Source organism: Phascolarctos cinereus, unplaced genomic scaffold (assembly GCF_003287225.1).
Source record: "Phascolarctos cinereus isolate Bilbo 61053 unplaced genomic scaffold, phaCin_HiC Scaffold_2;HRSCAF=192, whole genome shotgun sequence".
NCBI classification, from domain to species: domain Eukaryota; kingdom Metazoa; phylum Chordata; class Mammalia; order Diprotodontia; family Phascolarctidae; genus Phascolarctos; species Phascolarctos cinereus.
The window spans coordinates 50078392-50096221 of NW_027555625.1; the positions used below are offsets into that span (position 1 = coordinate 50078392).

At 41.8% G+C, this 17830-nt stretch overlaps 1 protein-coding gene across 1 annotated transcript in view; it reads right to left on the reverse strand.

Annotated features, from left to right (window-relative positions):
• The window catches only part of DPEP1 (dipeptidase 1), a 41055-nt gene extending 37008 nt beyond the window's left edge, over positions 1 to 4047 (reverse strand). The window contains exon 1 of the mRNA XM_020989119.2: positions 3940 to 4047. The gene's annotated coding sequence lies outside the window, so the exon portion shown is untranslated. The remainder of the gene's footprint in view (positions 1 to 3939) is intronic.
• Positions 4048 to 17830: the final 13783 nt, after the last annotated feature.

A 17830-nucleotide genomic window follows, 5' to 3' on the forward strand; every position in this document is an offset into this window, starting at 1 on the left:
AGCATATCGGGTAGACTCCTTGTGGAGGATTTATGGAAGGACATGGAAAAAAATGGGCGCAGGGTGAAAGGGCTTAGATGTGCTCTGATCTGTATCTTTGAAGGGTGTACCTCCTTGATCATGGATGCACTAAAATAATTAAGATCAGTCTGGATGATAAATATCACCATGTTGGCCAGAAGGTGATTCATTTTTTATCTGCTCAAATTTCAAGAGCATCTATTAAGTTCTAGAGTACTTTCAATTGGCCTTGATGAAGATGTACATACACTCATGAAATACCAGATCTTTGAACCATTAAAGAATTCATGGAGTCACACCCAGCACTTCTCAGGTAGCGCAGCAGATAGAGTGTTGGGCCTGGAGTCAGGAAGGCTCATCTTGAGTTCAAATCTGGCCTCAAACACTTACTAGCTGTGTGACCCTGGGCAAGTCACTTAACCCTGTTTGCCAAACCACTCCAGTGTCTCTGCCAAGAAAACCCCAAATAGGGGTCATGGGGAGTCAGATATAACTGAAAAACAACGAAACAGCTGGCTCCTAATTAAGAGATTTCCTTCCCTCTTCCCTCCTCTCTTTTCAACTTCCCTTTGAAGTATTGTCTTCCCCTATTTGAAGCTTCCCCTTACACTAGAATGTAAGTTCCTTGAGGGCAGGATCTATATTTTCCCTTTCTTTGTAGCCCCAATACTTAGCACAGTACCTGACACATAGTATGCACTTAATAAATGTTAATGACCAAGGGTACAAATCAACCATAAGGATTCCCCCAACTGGACAGAACTCTGCTCGGCTTTCCTAAGAATCCCTTTACTAGAGGAACCCACTTCCTAGGGTAAGAGAGGTGCTCTCTCAGGGTATGGCAGAAGAAGAAGAGTGTCACTCAGTTGGTACAAACCAGCACAGCTGTATCAATGGCATGCAAGTCCCCTGCTGCTCTAGCAAGCAAAGGCAAGAAGCCCTGGGAGCTATTCCTCCCCTACTCCACATATACATTTCCAGTCACTATTACCATGGTACTGGAGGGCAGCATGCTACTTTTAAAAGAGCACGAGCTTCTGAGTCAGAGGACTGGGTTCAAATCGACCCTGATCCTCAATATCCATGTGAACCTGTCACAACTTCCCTGGCCTCAGTTTCCTTATCTGTAAAATGAGGGGTTTGGATTAGCTGACCTCTCAGCCCCAGAGCTTTGCTCTTCTAATCAGCAGGGGACCAGGGCATATATTCAGAGAGCTGCTATACACTCATGCCTCTTATCTCCTGCCCCAGACTTCTTTGGACAACACCAAGCAGTATCATGGGAAGGGCCCTGAGAGGGTATGTGACTCAATTCCATCAAACTGTCAGCATCTGTATTGTGATTGGTGGGTTTCTTTAATCATTGATGACAGGACAACTTAATCCTTTAATACATGGTAATGTCCTTGGGTATTGGAGGGAGAAAAAATGATTGTCCCCAGCAGACCAAAAACACTACAAAAAAGATAGATTTACCCATATGACAAAAGGAGGGTTTGGGAGAGGAAGGGGTAATTTACTTTATTTTATTTTTGGCCAATTCACTTTACAAAAAGTCTCAGTGCAGGGTTCCTATAACCTAGGGGTTCTTTACCTAGGGGCCATTAACTCTTTTAAAATGTTTTCTTTTGATAACTACATTTCAAAGAAGTGGTTTCCTTTGTAATCTCATGTATTTCATATGTTGTGCATTTAACATATTATTCTAGCATTTATAGAGCACCTACTATGTGACAGGCACATTGAAAACAGTATCTCATTTGATATTCACAACACCTCCACTATTATTGTCATCCCTACAAGAACCCCTGCTGTTTTTAGATAGGGCAGGGACTGTGTTCTTGCCTTTACGTTACATTAATTTGACAAGTATTTATAGTTATATATTCATAATTCCTTAAAATAATATCATAATTATATATGATAAATATTATACTAATAACGATGATAATAGGCAGCATTTATATAGTGCACTAAGGTTTGCAAAAGGCTTTACAAATATGATCTCATTTGATCCTTATAATGACCCTGGGAGGTAGATGCTATTATTATCCCTATTTTACAGATGAGAAAACTGAGTCAGACAAAGGTTAAGTAACTTGCCTAGGGTCACACATCCTATGGGGATGAACTCATAGGCTTTTTCTAGTTAAGCCCACGGACTGGCTGAGAAAAGTTCAAAAGATCATAAATTTTAGATCTGCACAAGACCCTAGAAATTAGCTAGTTCAACTTGTTCACTTTACAGATTGGTAAACTGAGGTCCAGAGATGCAAAGAAACTTGCTCAAGGTCACAAGGCTAATAAGTAGCACACCCAGGGTTTAAACTTAGGTCCTCTGCCTCCAAATTTACTAGGTCACTATTGCTATCTGTTAAGTATTCCCAAGTTCCTCTGGCTCCTATTATTCCAAATAAGGAATTATTAAGAGAAAAGAATGCAGGGGGGTGGAAGGTCATTGATTTGGCCAAGGTTTCCTGATAAACCCCAGAAAATCTCAGACACAGCACAATACTCAATCCAAGATGTAGCCAGAGCCTGTTAAAAGCAAAATGGTTTTTGAGACCCATCCATCACCTTTTTCTTTCTGAGACTTTCTTGCTACTGACTATTGGTACAAATCAAAGATAGCAGCTGTCTCACTCCCCTCCTGCACCCCAAGACCCAGTGTCTCCACAGGATTCCACAGCAGAATGTATTATTCCCTAGCATTTGAGGGATAGAAGAGAGCCATCTAATTTAACTCATACCATACCTGACATAACTGACTAGTGGTTGTCCAGCCTCTGGACAAGATCCCAAGAGCCAAAACAGCCTCTATCTTGAAATTCCCTATCCCATAGTGCCCTGCTGTAATTGTGGATCAGATCAGTTCTCTCTGAATGAGGCATGAATGAGTGAGGACAGTTTACTCTGGTTGTAGAGAGGCAGTATGGTACTGGCCTTGGCCTTAGAAATTTGAATCCCACCTCAGGCATTTAGTAGTTGTGTGACCCTGGGCCAGTCTCTTAACTTCCCTGGGCCTCAGTTTCCTTAGCTGTAAAATGAGGGAGTTGGACTAAATGACTTCTGAAGTCCCTTCCAGTTCTAAATCTATGATCTGTGAAATGGGATAATAACAGATCAAGAGCTATAATGTATATACAGCACTTTGAAAACCTCAAAGTGCTGTATAAATGTGAGCTCTTATTATTGTTACCCCTCCCAGAGGACCCATATGTGAACCCACAGGAATGAATTCTTTGTGAAATAATTTCAGATAAACAATAAAATGCAAATTTCTGATGACACTGTACTGATTACATCACCCTCCATCCAACTAGGAGCTAGTAGGGGAGATATTTGGGCAAACGGCTCTCACTGGGGTTCTTTAAATGACATGAGGTAGGAAATCTGGCCCTGGACCAAACAACCAAAGAATTACTTGAGTCTGCTGAACGGAACCTTTGTAACTGAAAGGCTCCCACTCTCCCCCATCACTCCCAGAAAACCAAGCAGGGTCAGGGGGACAAAAAGAGAAAGAGAGGGAAAAAAGAGAGAGAGAGAGAGAGAGAGAGAGAGAGAGAGAGAGAGAGAGAGAGAGAGAGAGAGAGAGAAAAGAAGAAGAAGAAGAAGAAGAAGGAGGAGGAGGAGGAGGAGGAGGAAGAGATAGAAGATGAGAAAGAGAAAGAAGAGATGAGAGAGGAGCAAGAAGATGAGAGAGAAGAGAGAGAAGATGAGAGAAAAAGAAAGAGAAAGAAGAGATGAGAGAGAAGAGAGATGAGAGAGAGAAAGAGAGGGAGGAGAGAGAAAAGAGAAAAAGAGAGAAAGAAGAGAGGAGAGAGAAGATGAGAGAGACAGAGAGACAGAGACAGAGAGAGACAGAGAGACAGAGACAGAGATAGAGAGAGCAGGACAAAGCATCGGTTGGCTAGTTACCTGACTGCAAGGTCTGGAGAAGAAGCTGCTGCAGAATTGACTCAAGCCAGCTGTTGTGTCTTTAACCGAATACTCGAGTATTGGAGTGCTGTCCCCCTCTTTCTCTGGTAGGCTCCACCCTCTGGGACTCACATTCCAAAGGGTCTGGCTCTGGCTCCATTTGTTTCTGTTTTTCCCAAGTATGTTCCAAGTCATAAAGCCCCCACCAGCCTCCCACCATGAAAAAGGAAACCAGCCACCTGGGGCTAATTTCCCTCAAGCTGGGGTGAAACCCTAGCAGACAATTGCAACAACTTCAGGATCCCAAGATGGGGAAAGATTGGGGCCTGGAGGAAGGACACAGAGGTGTCCCCAAAAGGTGAAGAGACTTTCCTAGCTAAGGTCACATAACTGCCTAGTAGTAGAATTGAGGCTAGACCCTTTCAGGCTTCCCTCTCCTCTAGCCTACCATGGTCCCCCTGAGGGATTACCTGATTCAGGCTAAGGGTGATAAGAGTTCTCCCTTTCAGATAACACTTGCATTTTACTACCTACAGCAGGATGGAAACTTAGATGTCATATACTCCAGCCTCCTCATTTTACAGATGAGGAAACTGAGGCCCAGAGAGTGGAAGTGATTTGTCCAAGGAAGTTACAGAGATGGGTCTTGAACCCATGTTCTGGTACCCCAGATACAAGATCTTTTCACTACCCCACATTACCTCCATGCTTTCAAAGTCTTAACCCCCAGGATTGAGTAATGATGGTGATTTTAAGTACTCAGTTGGGCCAGGAGGAAAAATGACTATTTTTGGAGGGAGAGGAGGGGGGATACAGGGGTTTGGGGCCTCCCTAAAGTAATAACACTTAAAGAGTTAAGTTTAAGTCTCTTGACCATGGGTTGCTTTAATCTCTGTCATGGCATCTAGTCTAAGTGGGCAAGGGTCCATACTGTCATCACCTAACTGTGCAGTGACTGAAACATGGCTGGCTTTTGTGACTTTGTGCCAGTTGGGGCCTCCTATGTTTGGTTTCCCCCAATTCCCAAACCTGAGAAGACTTCTAAGAACTGGTTCTGAGCAGAGTGAATCCATCAGGTAAAAGAGATATAAAATACCTTCACAAATGTAAAACAAAGCCTTTGCCACTGTAATGAACAAATACTGCCTCCTTCCCTTCCTCCAAGAGGACTTCTATGGAATCCAAATGTGGCATGTGTTTTCAGAAACAGTTGCTATGTGAGCTGGTTTTGCTTAACTTTTTTCTGCACTACAGTGGAAGGTCCTCAGGGTGGAAGGGGTGTGGTCAGATCCAGAAAGAAGGTAACATGAAAACAAGAGGCATTAGTCAAGAGACAAAAGTCCAGACTTGGGAGAAATACTGGTGTTGATTTGAAGGTCAAGACTAGAACTCAGATCTTGAGATCAGTGACTCTGGGACCCAGGAAGGTAGAGGCTGACATGGATCCTTCACAGTCAAACTTTATCACAGCTGAGAGGAGGGAAAATCATCCTGGGGCTCCTTAACCCAGTTTTGGCTTCTACAGACCCATTCATCCTATTTCCTCTCTTTATTTGTCCTCCTTGTTTGCAGAACTGAATCCCCAAATTTAGATCTCGAAGAGACCACAAAAGTCATTGAATCCAAGTCAGCAGAATATGAGCTCCTTGAGGGCAGGGACTATTTTGTCTTTGCACAGTACCTGGTATACAGTAGTCACTTAATCCATGCTCATTCCATTGCATTGAATCCTGCCATTCTACAGACAAGGAAACTGAGACCCAGAGGGATTAAGTGACTTGCCCAGTCTTTGAAGGCATCTTAACATTTTTTTTGTTTTTTTGGGCAGTTGGGGTTAAGTGACTTGCCCAGGGTCACACAGCTAGTAAGTGTTATGTGTCTGAGATCACATTTGAACTCAGGTCCTCCTGACTTCAGGGCCAGTGCTCTATCCACCGCACCACCTAGCTTCCCCTGAAGGCATCTTAATAGAATTGTCTTGGAATCCAAAAACTCAAGAGATGACCGGGAGGGACCATAGGAAGTGCCATACTGCACAGATCACTGGCCCAGGAGTCAGCAAGGTCTGAGTTCAAATGTGACCTCAGACACTTACTAGATGTGTGACCCTGGGTAAGTCACTTAACTCCAATTCAGAGAGAGAGAGAGAGAGAGAGAGAGAGAGAGAGAGAGAGGGAGAGAGAGGAAGGAAGGAAGGAAGGAAGGAAGGAAGGAAAGAAAGAAAGAAAGAAAGAAAGAAAGAAAGAAAGAAAGAAAGAAAGAAAGAAAGAAAGAAAGAAAGAAAGAGAAAGAAAGGAAGAAAGAGAAAGAAAGGAAGAAAGGAAGATCAAGACCAAGCTAGAAGTCATAGAGAAATTTCTTGTACAACCTGGGACAGTAGATGGCGGGAGCAGGTTGTTGGCACTAGTAAGTCCTCTCTCAGCTCTTTGAGGAGAAGAAAAGTCTCAGGATCAGGAGGCAGGAATCCTGGGTTTTAGCTCCAACTTTGTGTCACATTGTAGGATTTCGAGCTGCAGAGAACCTTAGAGACCAGACAATTCAACCCCTTCATTTTTTAAAAAGAAACTGAGGTCCAGATGGACCTTGTTCCAGGTCACTCACCACATGACCAAATCACAATCTCTGTGTTTCCTTTCCTCACCTGTGAAATGGGAATAATATTAAGGGGGAACCACAAGCAGACAGCTTGGTGTAATTAAAATGAGCGCTGGGTTTTGACTCAGGACCAGAGTGACTGGGTGACTTGAAGCAAGTCAGGTCTACTTCACAGACTCCAGTGTACTCTGCTGTAAAATAATAAGAATAGCAATGATATAGAATGATCTTTAAAGTCCGCAAAACATTTTTAGATGTCATTAAAGGGTTGGGCTGATTCACCTCTAAGCTTCCTTTCAGCTCCCAGTCCTCTAAGCCCACGAATCAAGGCACTTGAGGATGCAGAGATTGTTTTTGTAAACACAGGGTCATTGCAGGACCCATATGGGAAGATGGAGGGAATAACAAAATGGAAGCGAAAGGGGCTGGGATTCTTTTCTCTGGACCAAGTAACGCCTCCTCCTCCATCCTTTCCTCCCTGCTCTGCTGACTCAGTTCAAGCATAGATTTGGACCCCAAAGGGACCTCGGAGGTCATTCTGCCCATCGCCTTCATTTCACACATGAAGAAAATGAGGCCGGGAGTGGTTCGATGATTTTGCCCAAGGTCACACGCATAGTCAGTCATTCAAACCCAGGTCGCGCGACCCAGATCCAACATTTCTTCCTCGGCACCACACTGGTAATCAACTGGAGTGTGTCTGATGGAGCTGGAGGTCCTGGCAAAGCCGGGGAGCTGACGGTAGCGGAGGCCGGGTGGAAAGGTGCATTTGGGGAGTGTTTTAGCATTGCGGAGGATCAGGATGGCTGAGGGCCCCTGAGATTGCTCGGTTACCTGCGGAGCTCCAGCCGGGAGAAGGCAGGGGAGGGAGGGAGAAACTGAGACAGGCTCGGGGAAGAGGTTCGTGCCCCCATGGGCCTCTCTCCGTGTGGTGGGGCAGCTTCCCGTAACCTTGTGTTCTCGGGTGTGCCTGTTGAGACCATGTCTCTGGCGAGAACCCAGGGGGCCTCTCTGATGAGGAAAAGTGGAAGGGGTTGGGAGGAGGGGCCTGGGATCCCCCCAAGGGCCTGGAGTAACCGCTGTCCAAAATGCGAACCAGCTGCTACCCGGGAATAGGGAATAGGGAAATTCCAAGGGATGCAGGAGCCTCGTTCCCTGGTTCCCCTCTGCGCTGCAGGCCCCAAAGCTTTTTTCTTCCTCTCCCTGGCCTTGGTGCCATTTGGACCCTAAGCAGAACAAACCTCTCCTGTTACGAAGCACTGTTAAGTCTGACAGCGGTGGCCAGTGGCCAGAATGGGAGATTGATTGTTATGATGACAGTCATAACAATAACTCACATTTATGTAGCTCTTTAAAACTTCCAAAGCAATTTCTTCACAACAAATCCCATGAAACAGGGAGCTGAAATACCACACCCCTTTTGTAGATGAGGAAACTGAGTCTCTGAAAGGGTAAACAACTTGTCCGTAATCACACAGCTAGGGAGCGGAAGGAGATCTCAATACGCCCCCTCAGAGAAACCGATGGTTTGAGAATCTGAGGGCGTGAGTTCAAATTCTCCCTGTGATAGCTACTATCTCTATGACCCCAAGGAAGCCTTTCTAATTCCCTAGACTCTATAAAACGAGAGGCTCGAACTAGATGGCCTCTGAGGGCCATAGGTTCTAGGTTTATGACTCCAAATTAAAGAGAAGAGTGCTATAGCAGAAGAATGTTGCTTTTGAGCTCTGAGGGACCTGGGTTCAAATCCTGCCTGTCACTTATTGCCTGGGTGACCTTAGGCACACTTTTACTTTCTTCTCTAAGCCCCAGATTCCTGTCTATAAAATGAGGAGATTGGACTAGAGGAGGGAGTCTTAACTCTTTTTGTGCCACGGACCAAATCCTCCAGCAACAGTCTGGTGAAGCCCATGGACCCTTTCTTAGAATAACGTTTTGGTCTAGTTTGGTTTTGGAGGCAATCGGGGTTAAGTGACTTACCCAGAGTCACACAGTGTTTGAGTATGGATTTGAACTCAAGTCCTCCATACTCTAAACTGTACCACCTAGCTGTCCCAGAATAATGTTTTTAAATGCGTAAAGTAAAGTACATAGGATTACAAATAAAACTTAAATGCAATTATCAAATACAGATGATTAGGTGGGAAAGTACTCTTACCCTAGGGCATGAGTGCTAGATTTAGAGTCAGGAAGACCTTAATTCAAATCCTGTCTCTGATGTGTACAAGCTGTATGACCCTTGACGCATCTCTTAATGTTGTTGAGGGGGAAGAAGTTTTCATTTCCAGAGCCATTTAGAACTGGAGTGGATTTGGCCTCATTTTTCCCATCAGTAGAATAGGGACAGTAATAGCACCTACCTCTTGGGTGAGCTAGCATGTGTTGTTTCATCTCTTTGCAAACATTAGAATATAATGTTTTTTATATAAGCGATGTAATTCTATATAAATGTTAATTATTATCAAAGAAACACACACATGTGTGTATATGTATATTATGTATATTATGTATGTATGTATGTATGTATGTATAGCTCATGGACCTAGGTTAAGCACCTTAGACTAGATAAAGTCTCTTCCAGCTTTAAGGCATCAGAGCCTAAGGGATCTTGCCATCCTAGGATTAGGAAGGCAGAGCCTCTGGCTGCAATTTCAGCCCTCCAGCCTTCCCATCATGTTTCCTTGTCTACGTAAGGGACAAGTCATGACAGGAGCTGTCACCCCTGGAGTCCTGTGGGCCTACTTGGCAAAAGCCTACTTTCTTTAAATCTAAGTGGGGCAGCTAGGTGGCACAGTGGATAGAGTAACTTGCCCTGGAGTCAGGAGGACCTGAGTTCAAATCCAGCCTCAGACACTTACTAGCTGTGGGACCCTGGGCAAGTCACTTAACCCCAATTGCCTCTTCTCCCAAAAAAAACAACCCAAAGTGATCTTCTTAAAGCACAGGTCTGACCAAGTCATGCCCCCATTCAATAGACTCTAACAGTTCCTTATTGCTTCCAGGATCAAATAGAAAATCTTCCATTTGGCTTTTTAGGCACTTTATAACCTGGTCCCCACCACCTTTCCAGTCTTTTTTACCCTTTACTCTCCTCTACATACCCGACAATTCAAGGGCATGGACCTCTTGGCTGTACCCCACACCACATCCCTCAACTCCTGACTCTGGGCATTTTCACTGGCTGACTCTCCTGCCTGGGGCACTCACCTTCTTCATCCTGGCTTCCTTCAAATATCAGCCAAAGCCCTGTTTCTCCTCAGGAAGTCTTTCCTGGTCTCCCTTAGTCCTGCTGCCTTTCCTCCAAGATTCCCTCCAACCTACCCCCGCATAGATCTATATCTGTAGTGGTCTGCATGTCTATTAGGAGCTCCTTGGGCCTGGGGCTGCTTTTCTTGGTATCCCCAGAGCTTAGCATCGTGCCTAGCATATAGGAAGAGCTTAATGAATACTTGGTGACCGACCGATTTTGCAGGAGTGAGTTAAGAGTGCATTTGAAACAGGAGGGGCAGGGCGCTGTTCAGGCTGGGGAGAAGTGAAAAGAACAGAGTGATTTGGAATTATGTGCTGTAGAGAATATAAGGTCATTCCTTGGGCCAGCTCCATCACACTGTGTACTTCTCTGTCTTGTCAAGTCAAAATGCAAACTCAGGGCAACTTCGAAAAGAAAAAAAAATGTCATGAAAGAACTGCCCAAGGAAAGTGAGGAGAGAGGGGAAAGGTTGTCCTAGCTAATGAATGACACAAGGAGTTTGTGGGGTGACTGCACTTATACACATGCACACATATCCATCCATGTGCATGTAAAATGCATACGTACACATGTTCATATGCATACACATGTATATGTGCATAGGCATATATGCCTAAATATAGTTACACATATACATATGTTCATATCTATGCATAAATATATGCATATTAACATATGCACACGGATATATGCATAATAGATATATGCACATGTATAAATGTGTATATGCATGCATGATGTATATGCATAATAATATACACATACATGCATACATATAGATATGTGCATACAAACATATGCATATAAAATGTATGAATATATGTATATATACACATGTGCATACATATAGGTACACATGCATACATGCACATATAATATATAAATATATGTGTGTGAATCTATACATACACATATTCACATATGCATTCCTTAGGTTCTCAAGTCCTAGGCTGTGCCACGCTCTCTAGCTGTTGCCTTGCTCCCCCTGCCAAGCTACCAGGTCTCTTTTCCTCTCCCCATTCTCCCTTTCCTCGCCCTTGCTCCATCATCCACATTGGTGAATACTTGGAATAGCTCTTGGAGAAAAAGCAAATTATTAGAGACAGGTCCTTGGTTGATATAGAGATTGGAGTTGACCTCTGAGGTTGCCCCCAGATCACTATCAGAGCAGCACTTACTTTTATGGATTACCCAACCCTAACTGGGAAAGAGGTTGCTAGGAAAAACTGCTCCCTTGTCCCTGTCTCTTCCACCATCACTCTATGATAAGGGACTGAATCACTGGCCAGGAGAACATCTCACTCTGACCTTGGTCTCTGGTCTGGGCTTTTATCTTTGCTGAGATGAGCATTCTCGGCAGCTCTAAATTATCTTTAGAGTCTCCCAACACCACTCTCAATGAAAGGTGGCGCCATGGGCTATGTGGCTAAATAATTCTTCCAGCCTGTGTCTCATACTTTGTCCTTGGTTCTCATCAGGAGCCCAGAACCGTGCCAAGAATCATTCTGAAATACGCATTTCTGACCCTAAACCAACCTCAATTTGCCAGCCTATCCCTGGCTATAAATCTATCCTCTGATTCTATGCCAGGGAGAGCATAGAAAGGATTCTTGTTCAGGCATGGGTTGGATAGGATTCAATGCAAGATGATATTATTAAGCACCTACTATGTGCCAAGCACTCTGCTGGGTATTGGGAAAAACTAAACAGCCCTTGCCCTCAAGGAAATTATATTTGACTTCATTGTATGGAGGAAAGAAGAAGAGATTTGGGGTCAGAGAACCTCTGCTCAAATTTCATTTATTTTATTTATTATTTATGTGATTGTGGACAGTTCCCTCATCTTTATGATGAAGGGTTTAAATTGCAGTTGCCGAGGTGTCTTCTAACTCTGAATCAGTGATCTTATATACACAGATAAGTAAATATAAAAAATATTAAAAGAACAAAGAAAAAATTGGGGAATAGTAATGATTGGGGAAATCAGGAAAGGATTGTTCATAAAATCATAGATTTAGAACTGGACAGACCATTTAATTCAACCTCTTAATTTTACAGATGAGGAAAATTAAGCTCAGAGACATTAAATAGAGGAGGAATTGGAGAGGAAAGAGGTTGGATGTAATGAGACCAAACAGGAATCTAGAATAGTTCAGACAAGAGAAAATGAAAGATTAAATTAGGGTGGTAGCTATGTAAGCAGAGTGATGGAGACAAAGGTGAGAAATGTGAAGGTGGAAATGACAGATTTGGCAACTGATTAGACATGGGGGATGGGCAGTGAGGGCAAATGAAAAGACCAGGATAGCTTCTAGGTTGTGAGTCTTGCTGACTGGCAGAATGCTGATGCCTTTGATAGAAATAGAAAAGTTAGGAATCGAGATTGGGTTTATGGAGGAAGAAAATTAGTTCTACTTTGGACGTGTTGAGTTTGAAATGATTGTGGTATGTACGGGCAGAGATGTTGAGTGGGCAGTTAGAGATGTGGGCCTGGAGCTCAGTAGATGGGAGTTGGATAAGTAGAGTTAGGAGTTATGAAGATGATAACTGAATCCATAGAAGTTAGTGAAAATATTGAGAGAGAGGGAGAGAAGGAGGAAAGGGAGAGAGAGAAGAGAGGAGAGGAGAGGAGAGGAGAGGAGAGGAGAGGAGAGGAGAGGAGAGGAGAGGAGAGGAGAGGAGAGGAGAGGAGAGGAGAGGAGAGGAGAAGGGAGTTCAGGCCAGAACTCCAGAGAACACCCACACAAAAGAGGTGGTACTTGAATGATGATCCCAAAAAGGAGACTGAGAAAAGTTGATGAGACAGGTGGGAGGAGGAGAAGAAGAGCAGTGGGTTTTATTGTTGCTGTTGTTGTTTCACATTTTTTTAAAATTTATGTTCAATTCGGAATTCTCTCCCTCCATCCCCTCCCCATCCATTCAGAAGACAAGAAATACTCATTATACATATGAAGTAATGAAAAACATTAGCCATGTTGTAGGCATAGGTGCCCAAAGTGGGTGATGTTGTCCCCTGGGGGACTCTGGAATGATCTGAGGGGCCATAGTAGCCTTAGGTGCAATTGAGAGGCATTGAATAAAAAATAAGGGGGTGGTGGAAGCATAAGGAAAGAAGAAAAGATCAAAACATTTTAAAAAAACATTTGTATGCATTTCATCAGTTCTGTAACAGAGTTAAAGTCATAGTGATTACATTATTTTTCAAATAAATACACAAAGTGCAAGTTATAACTTATTAGTGGTCAAGTCTGCTGACAGGTCTTAACAAGCAAGTGTTGGCAGACAGGCATGTAGCACACTGTCGGGAAGTCCAGCATGTGTTGGCAGGAATATGTGCATGTAATGACTTGCTTACAATATGATACTATACAATTACATGACACAATATTGTGTCATCAAAATTTCAATGCAGGAAAACCCCCCACAAATTTACAATAAATTATTAAATTTAAGATGTGTCCTTTTTAAAAAATATTTTATATTTTTAAAATGACACAAATTTTTAAAAAAACTGTTAAAGAAAGTAGATTTCCAGGGGGATGCTGAGTAATTTTTTTTAAAAGGAGGCAGGAGGCCAAAGAAGTTTGGGAACCTCTACAATGTAGAGAGGGATAGTTAGAAAAATAAAGGAAGTTAAAGAAAATCTGCTTCAATCTGCACTCAGGGTTCATCAGTTCTCTCTATGGAGGTGGAAAGTATTTTTCATCATGAGTCCTTTGGAATCGTCATGGATCGCTGTTTTGATCAGAATAGCTAAGTCCTTCACAGTTGATCATTACAGTATGTAACTTTATACAGTGTTCTTCTGGTTCTGCTCACTTTACTTTGTATCAGTTCATACAAATCTTTCCAGACTTCTAAAACCATCCCTTGTGTCATTTCTTATAGCATGGTAGTATTCTAATACATTCATACACCATATATTGTTCCTTTATTCCCCAACTGATGGGTATTCCCTCCATTCCCCATTCTTTGCCACTACAAAAAGCTGCAAAAAATATTTTTTGTACATAGAGGTCCTTTAGAAGGAGAGTAGTGTTAAGAAAACCCAGGAAAGAGAGTATCCTGAAGGTAGATGTGGTCAACAGTATGACAAATGCTACAGAGAGCTCAAGAAGAATGAAGTCTGGGAAAAAGCCTTTGGATTAAGCAATAGATTATCCCCAAGGGATAAGTGGGCAAAAGATATGAACAAATAGTTCTCAAAAGAAGCATTATAAACTCTAAACAACCATATGAAAAATGTGCCAAATCACTAATAATAAGAAAAATAAAAAATCAAAACAACTCAGAGTTTTCATCTCATTGCCAGCAAATTGGCTAAGATGAGATACTCAGTGTTAGAGGTGGGGTTGGAATATTCATAGTCTTATTGGAGAGCTGTGAATTGATCCAATTATTCTGGAAAGCAATTTGGAATTGTGCTAAGAAAATGACTAAAATGTCCATATCCTCCGACCTAGGCTAACTGACTGCTAGCCATAGCCCGCAAGGAAGGCAAAGAGAAAGAAAGTTCTACTAGTACCAAAATATTTATAGTAACACATTTTTCTTTTAGTAGCAAAGAACTGGAAATGACATAGATGCTCTCTGAATGGGGAATAACTAAGCAAATTATTGTATGTGAATGAAATGGAACATTATTGTGCTATATACAAATACATTGTTAGTAGAGCTGTGAATTGATAGAACCATTCCGAAAAGGAATTTCGAACAATACCCAAAAAGTTACTAAACTGTGCATAACCTTTGACCAGGTGAGTCAGCTACTGAGCATTTACCCCCAAGGAGATCAAAGGCAGAAGGAAGGGGTCCTATGTACAAAAACATTTGTAGCAGAATTTTTTTGTTGTAGCAAAAAATTGAAAACAAAGTTAGTGTCCATCAATTGAGAAATCTGGTCTATGAATGCTATGGATTGTTAATGCATAGTAAGAAATGATGAGGGGCAGTTAGGTGGCACGGTGAATAGAGCACCGGCCCTGGATTCAGGAGGACCTGAGTTCAAATGTGGCCTCAGATACATAACACTTACTAGCTGTGTGATCCTGGGCAAGTCACTTTACCCCATTGCCTATCCTTAAAAAAAAAAAAAGAAGAAAGATGAAATGATGAATAGGAATTCAGAGGAACCTAGGAAGAAGTATGAATTGATAAAAAATGAAATAAGGTGAGCCAGGAGGACAATTCACACAATAACCGCAATAATATGAAAGAAGGCAATTCTGAAAAACCAAAGAACTCTGGTCAATGCAGCGACCAATAAAGACTTTGGAAGACCAATGATGAAACATTCTTCCCACTCTTTGGCAGAGGAGATGTATTTGTGGTACATGGCTAATGTTTCAAAACTTTTCATGTGACTCTACTTGTTACAAAGGAGGGCTTCTAAACCGCAGGATGGGGGTGTGCGTAAATTAGTAAATAGTGATAGAGATGCAAAAAAGTTTCAGTCATTGAAAAAGTAGACTAAAACCAACAAAAATTTTAGAAGGGAACGCAAACACATAGGGTGATTTCGGCACTATGATGTTAAATTTAATATGCTTTTTTAAAAAATAAATTTTTGTTGATAGCTTTTGTTTTTATATCACCGACATCTCATCATCTATCTAAACCTCCCTTCCCCCTCTTAGAGAGCCGTCTCTCTTCATAATGAAGAATAAAAATGAGGAAGAAAGACAGTTCAGCAAAACTAACCAACTTAACAAAAGAGTCTGACATTATATGGAATGTGAATTACATGGAACCCACAGTCCTCCACCTCTGCAAAATAGGGGGAAGTGACTTTTTATATTTCTTCTTTGGGTCCAAGCTTGGTCAGTTTTCCATTGCATTGTTTTGTTATTGTTGCTCTTTCCATTTCTGTAGTTGTGGTCATTGTGCATTGTGTTTTCCTACTTCTGTTTATTTCACTCTGCTCAGTTCATGTAAATCTTTCCATGCTTCTCAGAATTCATTACATTCACCATTTCTTACAGCACAGTGATATTGCATTACATTCATATGCCACAACTTTTTTTTTGAAGAAATGAATAAGAGTTGCAAAAGTGGAGGCAACCCTGTGTGGACAGCTAAGATGGGGATCCTAAGCCAACGGGAAGAGTGGCTGGCTCCCAACTTCTGCTGTTGGGAAGATCTCTAAGGCGCCTTGCAACTAGGAGGCTCTGAGACCCCTTGTTATCTGACTTCCAACCTCATCATTCAACCAAAGGTGCTCTCTCCAAAGTCACCAATGATCTTTTAATTGCCAGATACAATGGCCTTTTTGAAATCATCATCCTTCTGGAGCTCATGGCAACATTTGACATTGTTGACATCCTCTCCTCCTGTATTTTCCCTCCTTTCTGGGTTATCAGCGTGCTGCTTCTCTGTCTCCTCCTCTCTCTCCCTTGTTGGCTCAGCATCTATATTACTAACTGTAGGTGTACCCCAAAGCTTTGGCTTGGGGCTTCTCTTTCTGGTTCAATTACTGTTCTTTAAGCAGGTGGCTTCCAGGTCTACATAGCCAACCACTGCCTCTCTCTCTTGAGCTCCAGACCTATATTACTAATTGCCTACTGGAAATTTCTTTCTTTTTTTTTTTTTAAAATCCTTTTTATTATAAACTTAATAATCATAAGCAAAGATGAACATTTCAGTACACAAAGAAAAAAAGATTGCATAGGAAACCATGAACTCGCTGTATGTACAGGTACTGCTTTTAAAAACAAATCTACATGGAATTTAACACCATGGCAACAAAGTTTCCATTTGTATTGCCTTCTGAACTGTTTCTGTTTTCTTTTATGTACTTTTAAAATGTTTTACTGATGATCTTTTTTTTTTTGCATCTTTATTGCTGCCCAGTAATTTACTCTTCACCCTGCAATAAAACACCCTCCATTTTAGTGAAAAATTATGATCAAGCAAAACAATGCATTTAAAACACTGGCCATGTATGAACACACATATCTCATTCTGCACCTCTAGTTTATCACCTTTCTGTCAAGAGGTGGGAACTGCGATTCATCAGCAGTCTGCTGAAGTCATTACTGATTGCTGCATTGATCTGAGTTCTGTAGTCTTTCAAAGTTGTTTTCCCCCTTACATTATTATGGTCATTATATAACCTATCCTCCTGGCTCTGCTCATTTCATTTTACATTAGTTCATACAAGTTTTCCCAATCTTCCTTGAATCTGTCATATTCAATACTTCTTCTGGCACAACAATATGCCATCACATTCATATACTATTAATGTTCAGCCATCATTGATGGGCACCCTCTTGCATTCTAGTACTTCGCTGTAACAAAAAACGCTGTGATGAATATTTTTATACATTTGTTCCCTCATCTTTAAGGTCTTTGGGGCTGCCGGGGTGGTGGTGGTATATGCTCAGTGTGTGGCATGGCTACATAGTTTATTGACTTTGTGAGCATAATTCAGACTACTTTCCTGAAGGAAGACACAAACTGACCACTCCTCCAATGGCACATCAGTATGCCTGTCCTTCCATAGCCTCTCCAGCAATTCTCATCCTCCCGCTTTTAGCCATTTTTGCCTATCTGATGGCAATATTGTGGAATCTCAGAGTTGTGTTAATTTCTCTTGATGTTAATGATTGAGAGCATTTTTTTTCATTTAGCTGTTGGTAAATTTCCTTTCTTAATTTGAAATCTGCTTATTTGTTTCTTTTAATCATTATCTGTTAGATACCCATTACCTATTAGATAACCGTGTCTATTAGAAAATGTCTCTTGCTTTGAAACCTTATCAATGAGGTAGTACTGTGGATAGAAGACTGGACCTAGAGTCTGGAAATCTCAGGTCAGATCCAGCCTCACTACTTACTAGCTATATAACCCTGGGCAAGTCACTTAACCTTTCTCAGCCTCAATTTCCTTACTGGGGATAATAATAGTATCTATCTTCCAAGTTGTGAGGATAAAATGAAATAATGTTTGTAAAATACTTTGTAAACCTTAAAGTGCCATATAAATGTTAGTTATTATTATTATTATTATTATTATTATTTAACCTCAACTCCTCAAGTTCAACTCCAC